The sequence below is a fragment of the Lepidochelys kempii genome, chromosome 1, assembly GCF_965140285.1.
Source record: "Lepidochelys kempii isolate rLepKem1 chromosome 1, rLepKem1.hap1, whole genome shotgun sequence".
Lineage (NCBI taxonomy): Eukaryota > Metazoa > Chordata > Testudines > Cheloniidae > Lepidochelys > Lepidochelys kempii.
The window spans coordinates 240,632,064-240,655,282 of NC_136380.1; the positions used below are offsets into that span (position 1 = coordinate 240,632,064).

Sequence of the window (23,219 nt, forward strand, 5' to 3'; positions counted from 1 at the left end):
ACCTGTATCTACTCTAACTCCATGGGCCTGCCCCACAACGCGCACTGGCACTTTAAATCTCTACCGCATTGGCCTGCTGCAAGGGTTTGATCCGGCTTCCTTCTGTCCTATTGGTCAGCCGAGCTCTCACCCTCCCGCCGGTCTCCACATCGCAGCCAATCGCTGCCAGGGAGATTTATAACCGACTTCGGAGCGCACCATTATTCCTTCCCAGAGGGGTGGCGAGAGCGGGTAGCTTTTGACACAGCCCCCCCCCCACCTTCGCTTCTCATGGGCCTGGCAGCCGGAGGAGCCGATGTCCACCCCACCCCCGCTCCCGCCTTGGGCAGAGTAACCCGGGTGGCTCCCTCTAGGGCGGAGAGGAGGAGCTGCCCAGGGGCCAGCCGCCGCCGCCGCTGCACGGGACCGGAGCGCAGAGCCCGCCCTCGGGGAGGAGAAGCGGGGCCGGGAGATGGACCCGCCGCACATGGCTTAGCGCCGGGAGCCCGGGCGCAGGAGCGGCGTGAGGCAAGTGGGGCAGCTCCCCGGGGGGCCCGGGCCCGGGGGATCGGCTGCTCCCGGGGGCCGCGAGCCGGGCTGGCACCTCCCGCTCCCCCCCCCCCCTGCCCCCGAGCCGGGCTGGTGCCCCCGCTTCCTTCCCCCAGCTGCCCCCGGGGGCCGCGGTCCGGGCGGGCTGGGAAGCGGCGCCTGCTGGCCGGAGCGCGCCGCTGAGGGCGGGCGGGCAGGTGGGGTCTCCCTGGCCCGGCGCAGGGTCGGAGAAGGCGGCTGGAGGCTCGCCCCGGGGGCGACGGCGACAGCGCTGCCCGCAGCCCGGCTCCGCGCTCCCGCAGTGCGTTGGCAGGCGCCTGGCTGCGGAGCGGGCACCGGCCGCAGGGGCGCGTTGGCGGCCGGCGCACGGCTCCGCTGAGGGCGGCAGTGCCGCAGCAGCCCCCGCCCCTGGAGAAGGCGGCTCGCGGTGCGGGACCGGGCAGGAAAACCGGGACCTGCCTTGCCCCAGCGCCGTGGGGGATCCGTCATCGCCTGCTCCCAGCGCCGACGGGCTGACGCGGATCTGAGCCCCCTCCCCTCCCCTCCCCTCCCCTCCCCTCTCCTCTCCCTGCCAGCTTCAGGGACGTGTGTGCCTGTAGGGGGTCTGGGGGGAAAAAAACAACCCTTAATGGGGAATAGCTCAACCCGGCGGGCAGGCCACTGAGAGAATAGCCTGCGGGGAGGGGAAAATGCACTCCCAGTTCATCCCTGCAGAAGGTCTCCGGGCCCCGTTCGTGCTCTGAGTGTGGGCAGCCTGTCCAGCTTGTGTCAGAAATCTGGAACGAAAGAACTCCTGACATTGGCCTGTGATCAGGGGTTGTACTTAACACGGGCGCCTTCACCTGGTGAGTCGGCTCAAACTGTAGGGACGGGAGGATGAGGCCATAATGTTTTAATGGTCAGGAGGCGCTTGCTTGGAGCCCTTCCAATAGATGTGGTGGGGGACCTTCTTGACTTGCAAGCTTGTTCAGATTTGTTCAATACTATCCCACTTGCCTGATCTCCTTGTCATGTGAATTTGGGAGGGAAGGAGGGAAATGCTGAAGGAGATCATGATTATGTTTGCCCTTACATGGGTACAAATTTGGTGGTTACAGGTTAACTCTGGAGGAGTTGGGGAGGAAACACTACTTTGCTCTGCCAATTCATGGGAGAAATCTCTGAAGAGCATTGTTTTGTTAGTGGACCAAGGTCTTCCAGTGGCATGCAGTATATACCCCCTTAGGACTATCCAAAAGTCCTGTTGGACAGGCATAATATATTATAGGGTACTTCCAAGATTAACAGATGGATAGGTTGACCTTTTGGGGTGCGTGTATGGATTCTCAGGTAGATGCCTCCTTCTCTGGCATACTCTACCCTCTTAACACCTTTATTACTAATGCAGGTTTATTATAGTGATTGCATTCTCATCTACAGCAAACAAGTGTTTCGGTAGTGTCTGTTACGCTGTTATAGAGTTGTTTCAGGTTATAAAACCCAGTTTCTAATATTATATTTTCTCTGGTTAGGAGTTTGAAATTTGTGGCACAGGATACTAGTTGCAATATTGTTTTTTTAACAAATAAATGTCTGAAAATTTACTTCTGCACATGCAGCTTTTTCCATAACGATAAGGTATATTAATGTATCCCCTTTTTCAAAGCCACAGAATGAAACTATCTCTTATTTCATCCAGACCCCCATTTAATGTTAGTACTATGGATTGACAGTGCCTTGTACTTGCCTAAAGGGAACACAGGTATTACGAGAGGGAGCTCTTGTGGTCTCTTCTGCTAGCTTGGTCTATCACTTTAAGAAGCATCATTTACTTTGGTAACACACAAAGTAAATTAAATATCTGGCTGAAAATCTTGTTCTTCAATTGTAGACTTCACTGTGTTTAGACTTCTACAATTTCCCACTTATAAAAACAGCTGAGAGAACATTATGCAAAACTTAGATATGCAGAAGTTTGGAAATTCTCAGCTAAGGTTGTCAAGGAATATTAACTCTTAGTTTGCTTAGTAATTGAAAAGGGAACGTAAAAAGGAACACTCAAGTTAAAAATTGTACTGTATATTCAAACAGCTTTTTTGTGTGTTGCAAGAACACTTTACATTATTAAAATTGAAAGAAATTTAAAAATCCAATTTATTTTTCACTACTGATGCTGTTAATTTATGTCAGCATTTCTCTCCGCTTAAAGAACGAAAATCAGTGAAGCCAGTTTCATTGTTTATTGTCACTAACACCTTCCAGTGTTGTGCTTGGATTGCAAATCCTGCAAAGGCACATGTATGTGTTAAAAATAACTTTCCATGGGAACTAATTTTTTTTAGATCATGGGAGTATTTCTGTTGGCCTTATGTTTTGTAAAAATTTGCACAAAAGCTACACTTGGAGTCAAATTGGAGTTGACAGTGTCCCTTTAATTTAGCCCCCAAAAAATCCACTACCCATTCATCCTCCGCTCCCAAGTGAAGATTTCACACTTGTCAGAAACTGGACACTGAAAAAATATATTTAGCTTGCATTTTCAGAATTGTAGCTTTCTAAAGCACTTATCTTCAAGAAACAGATGAACTCAAACCTATTTAATAATTATGTTAATTGGTTCTCTAGAATACTATAGTTGAAATACACAAATAGACTTGTAGTTGATTCTAAAATCTTTGTTCATTTTTACAATTGAATAAAAAAGTTAAAGAACAGATGCCAAATTGCCCTATTTCAAGTAGTTACATTACCCAAGTAACCAATGATATATGTGAAATATAACTCAGTTCATAATTTGGAATTCAAATACATTAAAACTTGACTCTGAATTACAATAAATTTGAATACAATAAATTACAGATCCTGTTCATAACTAACCCCTATGTTTGTTGTCTTTGTGAGCAGTATGTAATTGTATATATTTGGTGCAAACCTAGACACAGAGGGGTGAGGTCAGGATGACATTTAATCCTAAACTTCCCTGCCTCATGTGGGTTTCAAACATTCCTTTTAGTGTGCTTGTCTTAATCTTTTTCTCCCAAAACTCTCAGGAGAGTTTTATAAACATGTATCACTGGAGAAATTTTAGTTATTATGCAAGTCCCTTTTGATGAAGATTAGAAAATTACTTGTGTTGTGAGAAGGTTTGAGTTGTTGTAAAACAAATGGTAATGCAGAGCAGATGTTGGACTTTCTGTTTAGAGAGTTTCCTATCTGTTGTGACAGATATGACCAGAGAACAGTTGTGTTGAGTGTTGCTGACTTCTTGCAGGATTTCAAAATATTTTTCTAGCATGTTGTGATAATCATACACACTAACTTACCTAATCAAGTTGTGGTGTTACTGTCTTACTTGTCTATGCTTCTGCTGTCCTGTAAATATTCCTTCAGTGCAGTAGCTAGGGCTCTCTCTCTAGCTGTATCTAGATCCATATTAATAGTGGGACTAGATCCCAACTTCGTGGGTGGTTAGGAAAGCCTTGCATAACATTTTGATAGTTATAGGGTGTTATTTACTGGGTGTGTGTAACTGACCAGCAGTGCACCTCCCGTGCACTGGTATCAGCAGTGGCAGCTGTGACATAGACCGGGCTGAGGCATTTTGATCACCATGTCATCTAACCCTGATAATTGGATTTGGTAGCAAAAAGAAACTGAGCAGCAATCTTCCCTTTCTTCCCAAAAATCTTGGCATTATCGCAATCTGAAAGTATTAGGTAGGATTATGAGGACCAACCCTAATAGATACATGAAATTAAAGCTCTAGCTTTCCTTGGAAAGTACTTTCTTAATAGTACTGGTATTCAGATGGTTCAAAGTGGAATATTTCATTGAGAAAAGAAGGATGTTGGCTGATGGATTTCACACCTTTGGTGCTCTACTTTGCATTCTGCATGCTCCAGTCAGCAAAACAGCTGAATTAAGTAGAAAAAGCTAGAAACTTAATTTCATTTCCATGGGAGAGGGTGAAAGAGGCAGTGGAAATTGTGGGAAAATCTCATCAGCATCATCCCTGTCACTCAAGCCCATAACCTGGTCATTGTCTTCGACTCGACCCTTTCTCTAGAGCCTTGTATCCAGGCTGTGCCTGAATCTTGCCAATTTTTTCTTCATAACATCTCTAAGATATGGCCTTTCCTATCCATCCACACAGCTAAAACTCTCGTCTAGGCTGCCATCATCTGTCGTCTCGATTACTGTAACATCCCTCTCGCTACCCTTGGCTAATCCCATCTTGCCCCGCTCAGGCCCATTCAAAATGCTGCTGTAAAAATAATTATCCTAGCTCCTGGCTTTGACCATGTCAGTATCACCTCCTCTCTTTGCATCCCTCCACTGGTTCCCCTTCTCTGTTACATCAGACATAAGCTAGTGGTCTTAAGTTTGCAGACGATACAAAATTACTCAAGATAGTTAAGTCCAAAGCTGACTATGAAGAGTTACAAAGGAATTCCACTGAACTGGGTGACTGGTAAACAAAATGGCAGATGAAAGTCGATGTTGATAAGTGTGAAATAATGCACATTGGAAAACATAATCACAACTGTACCTACAAAATGATGGGGCTTAAATTAGCTGTTTCCACTCAGGAAAGAGATCTTGGAGTCATGTGGACAGTTCTCTGAAAACATCCACTCAATGTGCAATGGCAGTCAAAAAAGCTAACAATGTTAGGAATCATTAGGGAACATAAGAATGGCCATACTGGGTCAGACCAAAGGTCCATCTAGCCCAGTATCCTGTCTTCTGACAGTGGCCAATGCCAGGTGCCCCAGGGGGAATGAACAGGTAATCATCAAGTGATCCATCCCCTGTTGCCCATTCCCAGATTCTGGCAAACAGAGGTTAGTGACGCCATTGATGGACCTATTCTCCATGAATTTATCTAGTTCTTTTTTGAACCCTGTTGTAGCCTTGGCCTTCACAACATCCTCTGGCAAAGAGTTCCACAGGTTGACTGTGCTTTGTGTGAAGAAATACTTCCTTTTTGTTTGTTTTAAACCTGCTGCCTATTAATTTCATTTGGTGCCCCCTAGTTCTTGTGTTATGAGAAGGAATAAATAATACTTCCTTATTTACTTTTTCCACACCAGTCATGATTTTATAGACCTCTATCATATCCCCCCTTTGGGACTTTTCAGCTTGGAAAAGAGACACCTGTCTTATTAATCTCTCCTCATATGGAGGCCATTCCACACCCCTAATCATTTTCGTAAAGGGATAGATAAGACAGAAAATATCATAATGCCACTATTTAAATCCATGGGACACCCATCCCTTGAATACTATATGCAGTTCTGGTCTCCCCATCTCAAAAAAGATATATTAGAATTGGTAAAAGTACAGAGAAAGACAACAAAAATGATTTAGAGATGTGGAACAGTTTCCCTATGAGGACAGATTTAAAAGACTGGAAATGTTCAACTTAGAAAAGGGATGACTAAGGGGGATATGATAGAGTGGAGAAAGTGATTAAGGAGAAAGTGGATATGATAGTGGAAAGGGGATATTCTAGTGTGGTGTGGAGAAAGTGATTAAGGAAGTGTTATTTATCTCTTATAATACAAGAACTAGGGATCACCCAATGAAATTAATAGGCAGCAGGCTTAATACAAAAGGAAGTACTTTTTCATACAATATACAGTCAACCGGTGGAACTTATTGCCATAGGATGCTGTGAAAGGCAAAAGTATAATTGCATTCAAAAAAGAATTAGATAAGTTCATGGATGATAGGTCCATGAATGGTTGTTAGCCAAGATGGCCAGAGATGCAACCTCATGCTCTGGATGTTCCTAGGCAGTCCCTGACTGCCAGAAGCTGGGAGAGGACAATAGGGGATGGATGGATCACTTGATAATTACTCTGTTCTGTTCGTTCCCTCTGAAGCATGTGGGTGCTAAGTGACTGCTAAGTACTTAGGGTGGGTAATAGAAGAAACCCTACAGTATTTTGAGTTTCCCCTCCCATAACTTTCTAAATTACAAATTACTTAAGCATATAGACAGGTTTCAGAGTAGCAGCCATGTTAGTCTGTATTCGCAAAAGAAAAGGAGTACTTGTGGCACCTTAGCAACTAAGTGAGCTGTAGCTCGCAAAAGCTCATGCTCAAATAAACTTGTTAGTCTCTAAGGTGCCACAAGTACTCCTTTTCTTTAAGCGTATAGTTATTTTCCTTTTTTTGCATGTAAGTTGTCTACAATAGACTTTGGGGCGGGGGGGGATCTCCCACTGAAGCATGAACATAAAAATGCTCATGCTCGTCTATCACCACGTCTAACTGTTCAGCTCTAGATGTCAGGTAGGTAAAAATGCCAGTGGCCACCTGATTCCTATCTTCAGTAGTACCTCCACTTTTTGTATCCTCAGTGGAGCTTTGCTAGCTATAATGGAATGACTGGAGACTATAAAACAGTTTAGTGTGGACAAAGTCTGTATGTGTGAGGTTCTGCACTTGTGTAGTCACTGAGAAATCTCTTCTCCTTTTGAAGCCATCTGAAAATGGATAGTGTAAATCCTGGCATGCTTCTATGAGGTACCTGCTGCTTGTATACAGTAGTGAATTTTCCCATCCCTTTCATCTTGTCAGTGAACTAGGAAAAAAGCCTCAAAGCTGTGATAATCAATTGGTCAAATTCTAATCAATTTAAAAACTGACTCTAATGAAAGAGGTGTAAGTTTTGGGTGTAGAGCAGCCTGTCCTCCTCATATCAGGGATCTGCTCTGGCTGTTGCAGCCTATGGTCTTGTGACTGCAGGGGGGGAAGCAGAGGAGGTGAGAATTCTCATCTCTTCAGTTTGCTGAGGTGGAGATCTTCATGGGATGGATTGCTGTTCAGTGAGTGATGGAGACAGGTGTTTGTCTAGGACTTTTGCTTTTCACAGCCAAGTGGCAGAATGTTTTCACTGATTTCCCCCCCCCCCCCCGAAAGTTTATTTCTCTAGTAGCAAAACAGACAGAGATGGTGGAAGTGGGGCGGTTATTCAAATCTATTTTATTAAAACATGTGCTAGATTTGCTGTCACTTCCTGTCCTCTGACCTAGAGCAATAAGGGAAAAGGGAAGGGTAAGTGGAGTTTCCAGAAGCATGGAGTGCTGGAATCTTGCCACTTACTGAGCAAGGGAAGGCCAGTTGGCCTCCCTATAGAAACTTCTTCAAATATGTGTATTTTATTGCTCATAAAATGAGTCTAACGACACTACGTGGAATGTGAGCGGGGAGTGGCCAGGCAGAACAGGGCTGCTGGTGTCACTGGGGCATGTAGGGAATGACTTTCAGTGATACCTGGCCTGATGCCTGACAGGACCTCCTTTCTCCAGCAGCATGGCTTTCACCAGGTCTCTTACCTTATGTGTGTAAAAATGCAGGACAACCTACAAAGTTGCAGGGTGCTATCACAAGTGCCTAGAGGCCCCAGCCAGGATCAGAGCCCTATTTTGCTAGGTGCTGTACAAACGTACAATAAGAACGGCCTTACTGGGTCAGACCAAAGGTCCATCTAGCCCAGTGTCTGTCTTCCAACAGTGGCCAATGCCAGGTGCCCCAAAGGGAATGAACAGAACACGTAATCATCAGGTGATCCATTCCCTGTCACCTATTCCCAGTTTCTGGCAACCAGGTTAGGGACACCATCCCTGTCCATCTTGGGTAATAGCCATTGATGGACCTATCCTCCATGAATTTATCTAGTTAATTTTTGAATCCTGTTGTAGTCTTGGCCTTCACATCATCATCTGGCAAAGAATTCCACAGGTTGACTGTGCATTGTGTGAAGAAATATTTCCTTTTTGTTTGTTTTAAACTTGCTGCCTATTAATTTCGTTTGGTGGCCCCTAGTTCTTGTGTTGTGAGAAGGAGTAAATAACCCTTCCTTATTTACTTTTTCCACACCAGTCATGATTTTATAGATCTCAATCGTATCCCCCCTTAGGTGTCTCTTTTCCAAGCTGAAAAGTCCCAGTTTTATTAATCTCTCCTCAGATGGAAGCCGTTCCAGACCCCTAACAATTTCTGTTGCCCTTTTCTGAATCTTTTCCAAATCAATATATCTTTTCTGAGATATGGCAACCATATCTGCACGCAGTATTCAAGATGTGGGCATACCATAGATTTATATAGAGGCAGTATGCTATTTTCCGTCTTATTATCTATCCCTTTCTTAATGATTCTGTGGCAGGGTGCTGCAGGGGAAGCCCTAATTGGCTTGAGCCCCAGTCTGTGGAAATGGGTTGCACCTGGGTAGGGTGACCAGATGTCCCGTTTTTAAAGGGACAGTCCCGTTTTTTGGGACTTTTTCTTATATAGGCGCCTATTCTCCTTCCCCCATCCTGTTTTTTCACAGTTGCTATCTGGTCACCCTACGCCTGGGCCAATAGCTAGGACTGGCCTGGAAACTGGCCACACCTGCCAGCCTCGTTAATGGGCTAAAAGCTTGGGAGGAAGTGAGTCACTGAGGGACATGGAGACCAGGAGGGGAGAGTAGGCTCAGAAGGAGCCAGGAGCCTGCTACCCTGTTGCCACTGTGGCCTGTGCTAGGCCAAACCTGTAAATAGTTGCAACTTGGTGGTGGGGACCAGACACAGGAATAAAGAGCACAGGTATTGCACCAGCTTGAAGTGGTCCTGACTCATTGGGAAGCAGGGCCAGGAGGCTGAACCTAGCAGGGAGAGCATCCTGTTACAGATTCCCAACATTGTATTTGCTTTTTTGACTGCTGTTTTCAGAGAACTATCTAGAATGACTCCAAGATCTTTCTTGAGTGGCAAGTCAATTTAGACCCCATCATTTTATATGTATAGTAGGGATTATGTTTTCCAGTGTGCATCACTTTGCATTTATCAACACTGAATTTCATCTGCCATTTGGTTGCTCAGTCACCCAGTTTTGAGAGATCCTTTTGTAGCTCTTGGCAGTCTGCCTGGGACTTAACTATCTTGAGCAATTTTGTATCATCTGCAGATTTTGCCACCTCACAGTTTATCCCTTTTCCTAGATCATTTATGAATATATTGAAAAGGACTGGGCCCGGTACAGACCCCTGGGGACACCACTCTACCTCTCTCCATTCTGAAAACTGACCATTTATTCCTGCCCTTTGTTTCCTATCTTTTAACCAGTTACCAATCCATGAGAGGATCTTCCCTCTTATACAAGGACGGCTTACTTTGCTTAAGAGCCTTTGGTGAGGGACCTTGTCAAAGGCTTTCTGAAAATCTAAGTACAATATATCCCCTGGATCCCTCTTGTCCACATGCTTGTTGATTCCCTCAAAGAATTCTAGTAGATTGGTGAGGCATGATTTTCCTTTACAAAAACCATGTTGACTCTTCCCCAACAAATTATGTTCATCTGGGTGTCTGAGAATTTTGTTCTTTACTATTGTTTCAACCAGTGTGCCCAGTACTGAAGTCAGGCTATGGTCTGTAATTGCCGGGGTCTCCTCTGGAGCCCTTTTTAAAAATTGGCGTCCGATTAGCTATCCTCCAGTCATTTGGTACAGCAGCTGATTTAAATGATCTCCTTCTTTGAGAAAGTAACAGATTCTTTAGACAAAGGAAACGCAGTGGATCTAATTTACCTAGATTTTAGTAAGGCACTTGATACCATGCCACATGGGGAATTATTAGTTAAATTGGATAAGATGGGGATCAATAGGAAAATTGAAAGGTGGATGAGGAATTGGTTAAAGGGGAGACTACAACGGGTCCTACTGAAAGGTGGACTGTCAGGCTGGAGGGAGGTTACCAGTGGAGTTCCTCAAGGATCGGTTTTGGGACCAATCTTATTTAATCTTTTTATTACTGACCTTGGCACAAAAAGTGGGAGTGTGCTAATAAAGTTTGCGGATGATACAAAGCTGGGAGGTATTGCCAATTTAGAGAAGGACAGGGATACCCTACAGGAGGATCTGGATGACTTTGTAAACTGGAGTAATAGTAATAGGATGAAATTTAATAGCGAGAAATGTAAGGTCATGCATTTAGGGATTAATAACAAGAATTTTAGTTATAAACTAGGGATGCATCAATTAGAAGTAATGGAGGAGGAAAGACCTTGGAGTATTCATAGATTCATAGATATTTAGGTCAGAAGGGACCATTATGATCATCTAGTCTGACCTCCTGCACAATGCAGGCCACAGAATTTCACCCACCACTCCTAAAAAAGACCTCACACCTATATCTGTGCTATTGAAGTCCTCAAATTGTAGTTTGAAGACCTCAAAGAGCAGAGAATCCTCCAGCAAGTGACCCGTGCCCCATGCTACAGAGGAAGGCGAAAAACCTCCAGGGCCTTCCAATCTGCCCTGGAGGAAAATTCCTTCCCGACCCCAAATATGGCGATCAGCTAAACCCTGAGCATATGGGCAAGATTCATCAGCCAGATACTACAGAAAATTCTTTCCCGGGTAACTTGGATCTTACCCCATCTAAAAACCCATCACAGGCCATTGGGCCTATTTACCATGAATATTTAATTACCAAAACCATGTTATCCCATCATACCATCTCCTCCATAAACTTATCGAGTTTAATCTTAAAGCAAGATAGATCTTTTGCCCCCACTACTTCCCTCGGAAGGCTATTCCAAAACTTCACTCCTCTGATGGTTAGAAACCTTCGTCTAATTTCTAATCTAAATTTCCTGTGGCCAGTTTATATCCATTTGTTCTTGTGGTCCACATTGGTACTGAACTTAAATAATTCCTCTCCCTCTCTGGTATTTATCCCTCTGATATATTTATAGAGAGCAATCATATCTCCCCTCAACCTTCTTTTAGTTAGGTACAGAGAAGGGCTACTAGGATGATCCGAGGAATGGAAACTTGTCTTATGAAAGGAGACTCAGGGAGCTTGGCTTGTTTAGCCTAACTAAAAGAAGGTTGAGGGGAGATATGATTGCTCTCTATAAATATATCAGAGGGATAAATACCAGAGAGGGAGAGGAATTATTTAAGTTCAGTACCAATCATATCTCCCCTCAACCTTCTTTTAGTTAGGCTAAACAAGCCAAGCTCCCTGAGTCTCCTTTCATAAGACAAGTTTCCATTCCTCGGATCATCCTAGTAGCCCTTCTCTGTACCTAACTAAAAGAAGGTTGAGGGGAGATATGATTGCTCTCTATAAATATATCAGAGGGATAAATACCAGAGAGGGAGAGGAATTATTTAAGTTCAGTACCAATGTGGACCACAAGAACAAATGGATATAAACTGGCCACTAGGAAATTTTAGACTAGAAATTAAACGAAGGTTTTTAGCCATTAGAGGAGTGAAGTTTTGGAATAGCCTTCCAAGGGAAGCAGTGGGGGCAAAAGATCTATCTGGCTTTAAGATTAAACTCGATAAGTTTATGGAGGAGATGGTATGATGGGATAACATGGTTTTGGTAATTAAATATTCATGGTAAATAGGCCCAATGGCCTGTGATGGGCTATTAGATGGGGTGAGATCCAAGTTACTACAGAAAATTCTTTCCTGGATATCTGGCTGATCAATCTTGCCCATATGCTCGGGGTTTAGCTGATTGCCATATTTGGGGTTGGGAAGGAATTTTCCTCCAGGGCAGATTGGAAGAGGCCCTGGAGGTTTTTCGCCTTCCTCTATAGCATGGGGCACGGGTCACTTGCTGGAGGATTCTCTGCTCCTTGAAGTCTTTAAACTACGATTTGAGGACTTCAATAGCACAGATATAGGTGTGAGGTTTTTTTTGTAGGAGTGGTGGGTGAAATTCTGTGGCCTGTGTTGTACAGGAGGTCAGACTAGATGATTATTTAGGTCAGAAGGGACCATTATGTCTATGAATCTATAAATGATAGGTTACAAACCACAGTTCTGCAATTTCACATTTGAGTTCCTTCAGAACTCTTGAATGAATACCATCTGGTCCTGGTGACTTATTACTGTTTAGTTTATCATTTTTTCCCAAAACGTCCTCTAATGACACCTCATTCTGGGACAGTTCCTCAGATTTGTCACCTAAAAAGAATGACTCAGGTTTAGGAATCTCCCTCACATCCTCAACTGTGAAGACCAATGCAAAGAATTCATTTAGTTTCACCACAATGGCCTTATCCTTGAGTGCTCCTTTAGCATCTCGATAATCCAGTGGCCCCACTGGTTGTTTAGCAGGCTTCCTGCTTCTGAAGTATTTAAAATTTTTTTGCTAATACTTTCTGAGTCTTTTTGGCTAGCTGTTCTTCAAACTCTTTTGGTTCTCTTACTTTGTTTTTTAATTTGGGGTATACATTTAAGTTGAGCCTCGATTATGGTGACTTTAAAAAGTTTCTATGCAGTTTGCAGGGATTTGACTTTTGGCGCTGTACCTTTTAACTTCTATTTAACTAACCTCCTCATTTTTGTATAGTTCCCCTTTCTGAAATTAAATGCTACAGTGTTGGGCTGCTGTGGTGTTTTCCCCACCACTGGGATGTTAAATTTAATTGTACTATGGTCACTATTACCAAGCCGTCCAGCTATATTCACCTGTTGGATCAGATGCTGTGCTCCACTTATGACTAAATCAAGAATTGCCTCCCCGCTTGTGGGTTCCAGGACTATCTGCTCCAAGAAGCAGTCATTTAAGGTGTCAAGAAACTTTATCTCTGCAACTGTCCCTGCTCTGAAGAGCTTAAAACTAAATAGAAAAGACAAAGGGTGGGAGAAAGCAGTTATCTCCCTTTTGCAGATCAGGGAAGCTCTGAGCAGCCCATGCTCCAAACTGGGAAGCGGAGGCTGTCATAGAGCCAAGAGGGCATGTTTTGCCTCTGACTTTTCGACAGCCTCTCTGGGAGGGTATCCCTTTAACTGTAAGACCCTACACCTCCACTTTTTTTGCAAGGGGGAGCCCTGAAGCCCCAGTAGGTTTGCTATCTAATTGCTGGAAACCGGACCCCCAAGACTCTACTGCCTCCTCCTTCTCTTCCCCCGCATCCCCCCCCCCCCATTTGCTCACTGGATTGTTTAATGACAGAAAATCCAGAAAACCTGGATTTGTGCTGGAAATGGCCCAACTTGATGATCACTTTAGATAAGCTATTACCAGCAGGACAGTGGGGTGGGAGGAGGTATTGTTTCATATTCTCTGTGTGTATATAAAGTCTGCTGCAGTTTCCACGGTATGCATCCGATGAAGTGAGCTGTAGCTCATGAAAGCTCATGCTCAAATAAATTGGTTAGTCTCCAAGGTGCCACAAGTACTCCTTTTCTTTTTGTGGATTGTTTAAAGGAGCCTGCTTGCAGGTAGGAGGTGGTCCCCGGCTGAGATGCGGCTGGCACAGGTTAATGACCCGACGCCTCTCCCTGTCCTGCTGTAACCAGACTTTTGGTATCTCGTCAGTACATTTGACTGGAATTTCCTTTTAAAGAAAAAGAGAAGAAAAAAAAAAAGGGGCACCTGGCAACCCTAAATGTTCCCTGGACACAGAAGCGAAAACCTATACTGTCCGGATAAAACCCGGACAGGTGGCAACCCTAAGTCCCTGTACCCTGAGACTTTGGCACTTGTTACTCACTATGGCTCTTCTAGACCCAGTCAGTCTAAATTAACTCCCTCCTATTAGAGACTTTATCCCCTTGGGAAGAGATGTAACCAGCAGTTGTTTGCAGTGCAGAGTAACCTTTTCAAAATAAGATTGCTTTTGCTAGTCAACTGGAATTCAGTATTTAAGGTTCTTTGCTTAGAATGGAAAAGCAAAACTTGGATGAGGATCCATGTTGGCAGTAATAATATACCCCTCTGGTCCTGAGCCTCCAGGATCTCCGTTTCCCCCACTTTGGCCTTGTCAGCCCAGTTCTTATCCCCCTGTGTTTTCCAGTTGCAATCATGCTACTTCCACATGTTGTTCTTCCCTTAATTGACAGTTGTTAGAAGTTAATGTCCCATTGCTGGTCTTCCATTGTCTCCGAGGCAGTTCTGTTCATACGTAGTTTTTGGTAGTTCGTTCATACCAACTCAGACAAACCTACCATCTCACCCAGTTCCCCCCATCCAAAGAAAGGAATTAACCCTTCAGTCCTAGGAGGTCGTCATGCAAACTGAGGGGGTAAATCACGCATATTTTTCATTGTCCACAGTGTCAGGGGCTGGAAAATCTCAGATTCAACCGGTAAAACAGAATATTCTTTGAAGATGAAGTCTTCCTGTGCAGTGCAAGAACCTTCCTTTAAACTGTTCTCTTCTGGATTCCCAGGGCAACAGCAGTGACTGCAACAGGAGAACTAATCAGGAAGTTTAATGGTTAAATGGGAGAGAGACACGAGTGTAGATTTGCTGTGTAATGTCCCAGAATAACTGCTTTCCTGATATGCTTTGCCTCTGGATGCAAAGTCTCTGGGTTTGTCATGGTACGAAGGTAACTCTTGTCTCTGGTCATTGCTCATATGATGATGAGCAAAACCTGGCTCCAGTGAAGAACATTAAACCTGATTATTGCAGCTGCCACCCACAACTATGTGGCATTGCTTTCCCCAAGTCCTCCCCACCCCCTTTGTTGCCTTGGTCCTGTATAGTTCAATCATTACAGAAACTCTTGTTGTTTGTCTATTAAACTACATTTATTTTACCCTTTTCCCAAACTTTCAGTATGCTCTAAATTTTTGGTATTGAAAGCAGGGGTGAGGGAAGCTGGTGGATTGGACCCCAGGGGAGGAAGGCTTGGAAGGATGTTGGGGCTTTTGAGAAAAGAGAGGGGTGATGGTGACTCTGTTTGCGGGTGGGGTTGAATTTTTCATTTCTCACTAGCAAACCTTCACAATAATTTGCTGTCCCAGTGCTCTCTCCTTCACAATATCTGCCAGTGCGCCCAACAATAAGGCATAGTAACTTGATCTGATTTCAGAATTGAAAAGCTTGAGAAACTAACTTGAATTAATTTGGAACAAGGTACAACAGGCGAGTGACAAAAATCAGAGGGGAGTTGGGGCAGGGAGGAGGGGCAAAGATAATGAACATAAGTTTATACTGTTTAATAAGATCCCACTCTTAACCAGTGTAGTTCCAAATCAGTTGAGAGGTGCTGCTCATTTAGCCACCAGTAGTTGGCAGATTTCTTGTAGGTGTCACAGTAGAAGTGAATCTTAAAGAGGAAAAAGTGAAACTGACTAGAAACAAAGACTGAGGTTATACTGGTTTAGCTGTGCCAGCCATAACCCCATCACATAGTCTCATATTGCCTCCCCAAACAATAGCTATGTCAATGGAAGTGTTCTTTCATCGACATAGCTACGCCTACACTGAGGGTTAGGTCTGCATGAAAGACCCCCTAAGCTTATTCTTACCAGCTTAGGTTAAAAACTTCCTCAAGGTACAAACTTTGCCTTGTCCTTGAACCCTCTGCTGCCACCACCAAGTGTATTAAATAAAGAACAGGGAAAGAGCCCACTTGAAGATGTCTTCCCACCCAAAAAAAAATCCCCCCAATCTAGCTAGATTGCTTACTAACTTTTTATAGGAGTTCTGAAGAGCATTCCTGCTCTGGTCCCGGCAAAAGCATCACACAGACAGACAGACCTTTTGTTGTCGCCCCCCGCCCCAGCTTTGAAAGTATTTTGTCTCCTCATTGGTCATTTTGGTCAGGTGCCAGCGAGGTTATCTTAGCTTCTTAACCCTTTACAGGTGAAAGGGTTTTGCCTCTGCCAGGAGGGATTTTATAGTTCTGTATACAGAATCATGGTTATATTTTATTTTATTTTATATTTTATTTATTATATATTTAAATATATTCCCTTTATATTTATGACGGGATAATTTCTGTGTCTCTTTGTAATGTGCTTTGAGATCCTCCAATGAAGGGCCATGCAAGTGCCAAGTACTATGTCCCTGGCTTTTGCCTTACTCCAGCAAAATGTTTAGGTTGTGAGAACAAGGTCGTGTCTGTGAGAAGAACTCATTGTGTGTAGCAGTCTCTTCCGTGAAGAGGAGTGTTTGGCAGGCATTTGCTTTTTATTAGCTGATAACATTCAAGTGCTACAGAAAACTGTTTCTTTCCTCTCTCTTCCAAGGAAACTCTTAACAGCAGTGAGGGAAAGAACCCTAGGTAGCTCAGTTGATTCAGGGTTCAGGCAAGCCTGTTTATTTTTAGGGGATGAAGCACCAATGTGACCACTTACAGGTTGTTGGGAAATGTACACTAGTGGGTGACAGTAACTTACTAGATTGCTGTTCAGTTCCAGTACCTTGACACTGAAATGTTTTCCTCCCCTTGATCAGCCTGTATAAATCATTGTGGTTTGATTCAAAGGCGACATTGTTTGTTTGGATTGGTGGTGTGGATTTGGGGTAAAACAGTTCCTCTTCCCTACTTCCAGACTAAAATTAGTGCTGAGCACATGGGGTTAAAGCTAGAGAGTCAGGTGGTGGGCTGAGGTCGCCAAATGGGCTCTTGAGTATGTAATTTCCATTTAACCTCATTCATTCTTTGACTCATTGTTTACTCTCCCTTTTTCTGGAGGAGGGGAAGGTAAGATCTTTCTGGGTTTCTCTACTTATTTTCCACTTTATTATTTTCTCCTTCCCCACAACCCAAAGGCCAGGTGTCACTGTGCCCTTCCTTCTGATCAAGCATCAATAGATAAAAGGTGCTCCCCCCAAATTGAGGATTCAAATCTGTGCTCAGTTTTAGGGGCATGAGGGTCTAGCTCCCAGCCGCTCTTACGGGTTTGTGTCTGCTCTGAGCACTGCAGGGAACACACGGAATGCAGCGCACAAAAGGGAAAATCCTGTTCAGCCAAATGCAGAAGAATTATACATTGCCTGTTTTACTCCTGGCAGACTGAGACCCTGGGTGAGTGATGCACTTTCAATGTATTGTTCTGAGGGCGGAGGGAAATCCATTAAACAGTTATGCGATTACGGAGAATTATGGTAAATGTATAATAATACTGGTTAATATGGAGCCTGCATATCACACAAACTGGCACTGGTGCTAGATTTGGAACTTGGCACTGTACCAAGAGAGGTAAACCCTGCAGAATAACAGGGATTTTTGGAGATTTAGGGATTGGTTGGAAAGGAGGAAGTATAACAAGTATGGGGCTGCTTGACCTTGCATGTCCTTCTTGGCTAAATCACCCATATATATAATTGGTACTTTCAAAAATATCACCTCAGATGTCTTGATGTAGAACATTTAAAATACTGCACTCCTCCGATTTAGAGAATCCTTTCCCTCTATGATCAACTGCTTAGTAACTAATTATTGTCACCTTCCCTTTGTGTGCATCTTGTAACTGTTCCAGTCCCCTTGGCTCCTGAAAGATACCTGAACTAGACCTCTGAGAATCCAATGGGAAATAAACTGACTAATTTTATTTAAAAAATCCAAACCAAAACACTAAATAGAGTGAAGTGAGCGATCTCGCAAGCATCTGCAGCAATAGATGCCTGGCAACTATCAGGCGTGGCCCCTTTAAAAAAAACCAGCAACCTAAAACAATGGGTCTGCATTACTGAGCAAATCTATCCATCTGCTGTGTACCAGTGCTTGCTTGTTGCTGGAACTCTCTGTTTCTTTAGCTTCAGGGTACTTTTGTCTAATCAATCCCTTTAAGGTTTTTATACTTTCCATTGTTTGTAAAAACCCTCCTTGAAACAAGCAAACAAAATTCCTTTCCTGGCTTACTGTGTTTTTTCACGTGATAAAAGTGATCTTCCTTTGTGTAGTATGGCAGCATTATTGAAACAAGCACAGTTCTGGGGATAGAGTTAAGTTACTACTGTAGAGCCAGCAGGGCAGCACTAATATGAGCTTTGTTTGCTGTACAAGTTGAGGTCTTCTCACTTTGAGTAAGTAAGTGAAATACTCAGACAGGAGTGCTGAAGTTACAGTTTTTAAGACCCTGAACTGAGGGAACATTTCAATGCTACAGTATAACTCTGGACACTGTTGTACTTTATTTAAACTCCCTGACAAAGTACATTTCTCTTTCTCTTTATCTGCCTTCACTGACTAAAAGAGTTTGAGATGTCTAAAACTCAAGAAAATCCCTGTAATTTACTATTAATCATCAGAAGTGGCATGGTAAAACATTGACCAGTAAATTCAGCACAATGCTAAAGTGTTCAAACAGTTGTACAAACAGCTAGTGTTATGTTCAAGGTAAACTATATAGGACGTTGATATATCACCTGGAAAGAGCTTTTCCTGCGTGTTGCCCTGAGTGGCTTTTGTACTGATCCAGAAGGGGAACCTTTAACACTCAAGCATTGCACAGTCTCCCCTAAATGTATTTCCTAAACCCTCTGTGCTGATCTAGGATGTACCTCCTGACACAGGTGATCAGGGGCTCTCTGCTTCATAAACGTGAATACAAAGCAGTAGACTGACTGTGACTTGTAGTACTTTGTTAAGAAACTCACATTGCACTTTGACAGTGTCTCACAAATGGGTATGGGTATCAATGCTGAAGAGAGCAGAATCTCTCAGGAGCTAAGCTCCCACACTTGTAAAGTAAAACACAAAAAGTAGTTAAGAGCTTGTCTACTCTGGAGTTTTTGCATTGGTATAGACGTGCTGGGCCAGCGTCAAAAGTGGGATGTACTAGTGCAGATTATCCTGGTTTGATGCCAAAAACACTGCCAGTGTTGACCAGCTCTAATTTTAGTCAAATATACAAAGCCTGAACCAGAAGTGTAAAAGAAATAAAACTTGAAAGAAGGGAAAAGATTCAGACCTGTTTTGCAGTGCTTGTGCAAGAACCAGGGTGGGTCAGGCAGGAGAGTGATACTGATGGCTGCTTTTCTGTCTATCCCCCTGAACTTTGCTCTCTAATTTAGACCTACACTGCAGCATTAGTAAAAAGAAAAGGAGTACTTGTTAGTCTAAGGTGCCACAAGTTTATTTGAGCATAAGCTTTCGTGAGCTACAGCTCACTTCATCAGATGCATTAGTGTTTCTCTCTGCATTCTGAACATTATTGTTCTATTAATACAACTAAATCTACCTTTCTAACAGTTATGCAGGTTGTACTGATTAATAATATTTTGCACTTTTAATCCATAGATGTCCCAAATGCTTTACGAAGAGGGATAATTTTTACTCCCCATTTTACAGGTGGGGTAACTGAGCTGCAGAGAGGTTATGCAATTTGTCCTAGGTTACACAGTGAATTGATGATAGAGATGAGGATGGCATCTAGGTCTCCTGACTCCTAGCCCTGTGTTTTGTTCACCAGATCACAACTGCCCCTGTTTAGCAAATACAGGTACATGGGTTTGCAAGTATGGCTTGTTAATTATAGCAGACAATTCTTTATTCAAATACAAGAATACACACATGCATATGTATGAAATGTCTTGTGAATTGATGGAACAATCAGTAGGCATGTACAAATGGAGAGGTGAGTATATTATATCATAACTCTGCCATTTGGCACATACCTTGTATATATTAATATTTTATACAGTAATATAAAAATCTATCAATGTCTGCGATGCCCTTACATTTTTAAAAATGTAAGGTGACCCAAGGTGGCACAGGTTTCATGAGTACAGATGAACAGTCCTTTTTGTTGCTGCAGTTACCTTTCCCCAGTTGAAATAAAATTAAGCTGACAAGACCTTTTCTATTTTCACTGCAGCTATTTAGGACTGGGTGAGCAGGAGTGAAATTGACAATTCCCGCACATCAGGCCTCGGTACTTTGAAAAATTTACTGGACACCCACTAACAAGAGACTAGTATGAAAGATGAGGGAGGGTCCCCACCAACGCACTCTAGGAACTATGCTTTGCTGAGAGCTCATCCCTAGTTGTTATATTCCTGACCCTACCCAAGGGCCCTGGCCATCTGATAAATGGGGATCTTCTCCTCTCCCAACTGCTACAGCTGCTCCCAACACTGCCATGCTCTTAGGGGAGGTGCCGGGTGGCTACTTTACCCATTTCCCCCCTCCTCATTTCCTGCCGTCTATGAGAGGATGTCTGACCCTTTACCAGCCTGTTTTGTTATTTGTCCTCTTCCCCAGGGAATAGCTCCAGTGCCTGAATCAGCTGCTGCTGCTATCTTTCCCAAGCTGTAGCACAGTGCAACCATAATTTTAAATGTTCTGATTCTCTTGTATAGTTGATACTATAAAGTCTGAGATTTTTATATTAAGGTAGGCGTTTGCATTTAACGTGTACCTCCAAGTACAGCATAACGTTCTCTCGCAGTCTGACACACTTTTATTTGCTTGCTTACCTGCAATTTTGTCAAATCCCTCCTTTGCACATCCAGTGGCTTTGTGTTTTCCACCCTGTATCATGCCAGTGTAAACTGTAGTGTATTGGTTCATAATTTTAACTTATGTTAAGTCCCAGCCTCTGAATGAGAGACTGTTTGGTCATGAAATCTTGTCTATTGCCTTGTGTTAGACACAGTAAACAGTTATCACTTTAAACATTTAGAGAGAAATAACCCACCGAAGGGAACATGGAGACTCACGGCAGCAATTCAGCTGTCAGTAGTAAAGGAATGGAAGTTCTCTGTACACTAAGCCCTGACTCCTCCTTTTAGGAGTGAGAATACAGTTCTATTCTTCTTTCACCGCCTCCCTCTCTCTCTTTCTCTCTCTGGTGCTCTTTAGAGCAGTGATTAGTGGTTCTTTTCTGAGGACTGCTTTATGGGAGTCAAAATACTAATTTGAAGAAGGAACATGTTTTGATTACAAATTGTCTTTAAAAAATGGATACAAGATGTCCACATTTTCTGTCTCTGTTTATAGTTACAGGGTTTTTTTGTCTTTACACAGAGTTCCCAAACTCTACCTCCGTGAAAGTCTTTCACTCCTCAAGTCGGCCCTTACTGATTGTTGCAATTTTTTGTATCCTCTTAAGTGATTTTTGTCAGATGACAACCTATGGCAAAAATTTTCCCTTGTAATCTTGGCACTGTGTGATTCTGTCAACATAACACATGCACAAATTCCAAAGAGCATCAGGAACTGACTAAAATGGGATTATTACTGGGGTTATAACTACATTGTAAAAGTATGCATTAACTGTAAGTATACATACTCCCTTAACTGCCTAGGTTTAAATACGTACTTTGCCATATCGTCCCTCCTCTCTCCTGGTAGAAGTAATGCTGGCACTGTTCTGAGATCTGCAACAGAACATATCAGTTCTGCAACGCAGGGCAGACAGTGTTAGAGGCTAGCCTTTATCAAGGTGTCTATCAAGTACTGAACCAAACAAAATACTGGGGACTGAAAAATTCCAGTATATGACTCACTTGAGAACCCCAGGATTGCTGAAACTAGTGGATTAATGGGCAGTCAGAGAACATAGGAATTTGTGTCATGACTACATTTGGAACAGTTACTCACAATGGGTATATGTCACCATTGTGACAAGTCTGGAGTGGCTCACGACAGTCACTGCCAACCTCAGCAGACTCTCAAAAAGTAGGGTAGATGCCCCAAACTGGTGGTATGTTGTATAATTCGATTTCACCAACCTAGCAACAGATGTGAACTCCTGAATCACTGTACTAGTCTTGCCATGGAGTCACAGACAGTGATAAATGATCAATTACACTAAAAATCACAAAATACTCAGGTTGCTCCCAGTCCCAAGGTCTGTCCTTATTCCAGATCAATGTATACCTTAGATCTCACACACAAGAGCATGCTGATAGCCAATCCTGTAGTAAACTTACTAAAGCTATATTAACCAGGAAACAGAAATGAGTCATTTACATGTTAAAGCAAACAAGCATATATACACAAATGAGTTTTCGTCCATGATTCAAAAGGTGACAGAGTTGTAGTAATCTGTCAATTTAGAATGTCTTTCAGAGCTAATCCAAGCCAAGCAGCATGGGGTTCTCTTTGCTTATGTTTAGGAATCTCTGCCTCTCAGAGTCCAGACAGCAGGAAAGAGATCCAGTTTTTCCTTGTCAGGGATTTTTATCCCCTTCACTCCAGAGTTCAAACTGTAGGGATGTATTTATACATAGGTCCCCCCTTCCTGGAGGGAGTTAGGAATGCAGTCCACAAAGTCTCTGTCCTTTGATGCTACATAATACATCATTTGCTTTCAATGGGCCATGGATGAGCACTTTTCCTATTTGGTGAGTAAACCTCTGTAATTGTGTAAAATGCAAACACTCAAAATAATTTTATACTATGGACTACAGAGATTATAAGTGATATTAATATATGCAGCATCCTATAAGCATTTTAGAGTCTAGACACATCCTTACAAGTTTAACACCTGCCTTGAACATGACTGATGTACTGGTGAGCTAGTCTAGTTTCCAGCTATGAATTTGTCAGTATTCAGCTGATGCCTACAGACTTAGAAGAGCTGGCACCTGATTTACCAGTGTCACAGTATAGGGTCAACATATAAATGCTTGCCTTTTACTGTCCATGTATAGCAATATGCAGTATTTGGTCTCCAGTGAGTGTATACCATATGAGGTTGCTTCCTACACACAAGCCAATTGTTCTATTAATACTAAAAGGAAGGGTTTTTCTCCCTGATCATAATGGATTTTTTTAGGAGTCTCTTCCTGTTTCTTTAGTCATAGTGAACTGTTTGCCTCAAGAGTATCCTGCGGCAATGGGTTCCACAAGTTAATTATATGTTGCGTTTTAAAGAACTTTTCCCTGTTTTAAACTGGTTGACTTCTGAGAGAATTGAATCTGCCAGGTCTAACCTAAGGAAAATAACAGAACTATTTCAGCCCCTGTCTGGCATACTAGTACGGATGGAATATAAATATGAAGCT

The 23,219-nt window shown here is 43.1% G+C and overlaps 1 protein-coding gene across 12 annotated transcripts in view; it reads left to right on the forward strand.

Moving 5' to 3' along the window:
• Positions 1-282: 282 nt before the first annotated feature.
• The window catches only part of MICAL3 (microtubule associated monooxygenase, calponin and LIM domain containing 3), a 243,355-nt gene continuing 220,418 nt past the window's right edge, over positions 283-23,219 (forward strand). For 3 of the 12 annotated variants that reach the window (XM_078849782.1, XM_073319737.2, XM_078849787.1), the window contains exon 1: positions 298-507. The gene's annotated coding sequence lies outside the window, so the exon portion shown is untranslated. Of the gene's footprint in view, positions 508-23,219 lie in introns of all 12 variants that reach the window. The other 9 variants (XM_073319717.2, XM_073319728.2, XM_073319741.2 and 6 more) reach the window with 6 other exon arrangements.